General features: G+C 37.8%; 1 pseudogene; it reads right to left on the bottom strand.

Moving 5' to 3' along the window:
* Positions 1 to 1,592: 1,592 nt before the first annotated feature.
* On the bottom strand, positions 1,593 to 2,927 carry LOC132552565 (uncharacterized; annotated as a pseudogene).
* Positions 2,928 to 3,971: the final 1,044 nt, after the last annotated feature.

Below are 3,971 nucleotides of genomic sequence, written 5' to 3'. Positions count from 1 at the left end.
GTGGAACAAGTTTACCGATGCTGTAGCGTGTAACGGTAATGAATTATTCTGTAAGATGGTTGGACTGGAATGCAGGTGAGCGAGAACGGTTTCTGAGTACGTCGTCCATACGTCTTGTTATACCGTCCATGGCGATGTCAGTGGACACAGTGATACCCATAAGGCCACATATAAGGCGTGACATGAATCTCATTTTTAATCAAGACACATCTCCGATACCCTTTTTGATGCACCACTGTAGCATGCTTACAACACGACATTAGCATCGACTGTGAATTAATACGCCAAGACATGACTCTATGGATCGCTTGAGTAATTCTTGGAAGATAATTGCCATTTGTGTTGTTGTCAGATGAAAGAAAGACTTCTTGCTCTGTTTTGATGTCTATATTTGGGACAGTTGATTGATTGTCCAGTATGCTTAAAGCAACTTAATGGGTTGTTCAAGTTATCACGACGAAGATTACGCCGGCGTGAGACATCAAATGACGACATGTATATAACACTATCCGTTCATTGTCCATTAACTTCAGACTTTCGTAGACACTTAGAATGATCGGATGGCGCAGTGACACACTCGCCGCTCACCTAGACGCCCGGGGTTCGATTTCAAAAGCGGACGTGAAAAGGCATGAGGGATCACCTGTCCAACAACACGTGGTTCCCTCCCAAAATAAAACCCGTAATGCACTTCTACCCGAGTCAACAAGAGTTATTGATATAACTTATGACTTGTTTCCCAGATGTCGTAAAAATATCAAGTTAATATTTTAGATATTAGCAGCATAGTGACTTCTGTGAGTTTTCATTTTTGTTTTGTTATTACGAAATTGATATTATTTGTATAAATACGCATAACCTAAGAAACAGAAGTTCGTTTTGGATACCAAAGTTACCATAGAGTGGTACGCCGTACATGCTTCAATTATGGCATTTTTGCTAAAATCTTTCACCGTAAATTGTGAATGTGACGTCATTTCATTGTGTCGTCAAATATATGTCATATGACCAGTAATCGTTCATTGAATAGAACGGCAATCACGTGACCAATAGGTAAGGTTATAACGCTTGCTATCCACAAACAAACCCCAATGATGACGTCACTTTGTCACATTATCATTAAAACACCGTGCGATGAAAACGGCAAAATAAACATGAAGAATACTGGAATGTTATCTCTCTATATACAAATTTAAATAATAAAAAAATGTATACAAACACATTCATACCATCCAGGACCCGCGTGGCTACTTGCTTTATTTGGTTTTGGAGTCAGTTATCGGTATTACTTCAAACTAGTTTTGTTTTCGCTATGGAGACCGAATTTTGTTTATCAGTCTAATCATTTTACTGTAAGTCTGCGCGCCATGGTTATTATCTTATCAACAAAAAGAAATGGTCTTCAAACATTGAACATCTATATTAGCTACTGTAAAACATCAGCTGAAAACTAACAAAGTCTGTTTGATAATTTCTTTGAAAAAAAATTGTGAAATGAAATTTAAATGACTTGTGATTACTGGATCAAAACAAGAGCGACACCTTCGGAGCAGGCTGAATCAGTCGGCATTCTATAAAAATCAGTAACTTGTTTACACGTGCATTACATGTACTGTACCCTCACTACAGCCGACCAAACACGTCCATACCTGTTTACACACACAGCTAATGGGCGCGTAACATTACGTTTCCTGTCCAAAAGCCGTTTGACCTTTTCTCCGTTCCCTTCAAGAACGTATACCTGATTAGTATTGTAATCTGGTACGAACACTATATATCTATCACGTGCTTTACTGTACTGACATGTTTCCTCAACGTTCTGACCATTGTCCAGTTCCCCATTCCACGTGTGAATGATCTGGTTTGAATTGTTGATAAGAGATAATATACCGCTATTAGTGGTAACCAACTTCTGTTGCCAAACATACCACACTCTGTACATCAATTCACAGAAGAGTTAATGTATAGTGTTTCCAAAACTGTCCAGTACCAGAACTGTCGGGGTTCCAGTACTGACAAACATCTCGCCGCTGTCATTGGTACAGACTCCACAAGCCTGGATTGGATTAATACTTGCGAATTTCGTCACTCATTTGCTCTGAGAAAGCTTGTAGATCACTGGAGAGCCGTGCATTGACGTCATCAATAAGTCACTCAATGTTGTCAAGGTCAGACACCGAGGAATAAGGTCAAGCTGTACCGTCTCTGTGATCTTGCCTTTCTCGGCGGTTTGAATAAGGCTCTGAGACCCATGTACCGCCGTCCACGAATGAGTGTCGACAGTAAGACAAATTAATTTGATTTCACCCATCTGAGGGACATCGAATGCAGAAATCTTTTGGACTTGCTAAAATTTAACTTCCCCTTCTCATACTTCGTGTCTTCATTCTCCAAATCGTTAATTTTAAGATGGCCAATCATTGTTTCCAGCTGGTATGGATCCAGCTTCCCAAACACGAAGTCAGGAGGGTGATGCCGTCATCGTCATACATCGGTAAAGTAATTTTAAGCATCTGTGTCACCTTAAACCATGATGATCCATTCATCGTTATCGTTTCTCGTTCTACATTCATAATCAGTTGTTCTATTTCCACGACAGCTTGTTCTTGAGAATGGCAATCCTGATTATGTGTTTTTTCTGCTACCGATGACGACTTGGCAGACACTGAATAGGCTCAGGAATCAACTTCTCTACTGAGCTGTACTTTCCGGGTTTGAATACTTTGACGGATGACCTCAACGCTCTTTTGGAATGATTTGCTGGCTTCATGGTGTTTTGACAGTTTGTCATTGAAATGATATATATCTAATCTGACATTCAACACATTCAATTGTTCGCGTATTAATTGTTTTTGTGAGTCCAATCCCTCTTCAAAATGTTTGAAAGTGCGCTTTGTATGATTTTGGATTACGTACAATACACACATAACTACTTCACATTCTTTACATATGTGTCATTTTTTCACCGATTTTTTACCTAATTCTCAAAATCACCGACCTAATTCTCAAAATCTTTATTTCTTTCCAAACACGTTATCAACAAGTGATGAACACTTATATAAATCTGTCTCCTTGATGATACTTAACAGCACTGTAAGCATTTATTAATGTTTAAAGAAATAACGTCATATGGATATCGAAAAACAAGAGAAATCATGTTATCAGTTCACAATGTCGGATATGTCGGATATTCAACCAGCTGGTGACGCGCCGATACTGATACTATATGTATATAAATATTTAATTGTCATACAAAAATAATGTAACAATCATTCAAATCTTTTAGTGCGTAAAATGTAATTTTGAACACTTTGAAATACTATTTCGTTGGTATTTCTCGGTAAGTTAGTGTTTCCATAAACTAAAGTATCCAAGGTTATTTGTAAAGGTAAAGTAGCAAAACAGTCTTGTCTAATGTTACTATATTTGGTACAATATAAAAGATAATGTTCGACAGTTTCATTTGATAACCTACAACTACACAACGGAGATTCAACAATTTTTTTCTGAAATAAATGGTCATTTAGGGAACTACATTCCATAAGCAATCTAGCATGGTAGATTTGTCCAAGTCTAGTTCCAGCAAAATAATATGTTGGCACTGAAGTAGCATTGGCACTTAAATACAATTTTAATTTTGAAAGAGAGGGATTATTTTTAATAGCAGCAGGGAGGTCATTCCAAAGGTGGATTGTTGAAGGTAAGAAGGACTTTTTATATGTATTTGTTCTGCAGCGAATTGGAAGAAAGTTATTGGCTTCTCTAGTATTGTGACCGTGTATATTGGAGTGTCTCTGAGGAAGTATATCTTGTAAATATGGCGGTGTTTTGCTATGGACCATTTTATGGAGCTGGATAATTTTATGATAGTTTCTTCTAGTTTTAAGTGGATCCCATCCTGTCTCTTTGTAAAGCTTTAAAATGCTGGTAAGTTTGGTTGCACCCGTCACAATGCGTGCTGCTTCTAATTG

This window comes from Ylistrum balloti, unplaced genomic scaffold (genome assembly GCF_031769215.1).
Source record: "Ylistrum balloti isolate Yb309-2 unplaced genomic scaffold, AGI_CSIRO_Ybal_v1 Utg370258, whole genome shotgun sequence".
Taxonomy (NCBI): Eukaryota; Metazoa; Mollusca; class Bivalvia; order Pectinida; family Pectinidae; genus Ylistrum; species Ylistrum balloti.
This window is presented reverse-complemented; position numbering and strand designations above follow the sequence as displayed.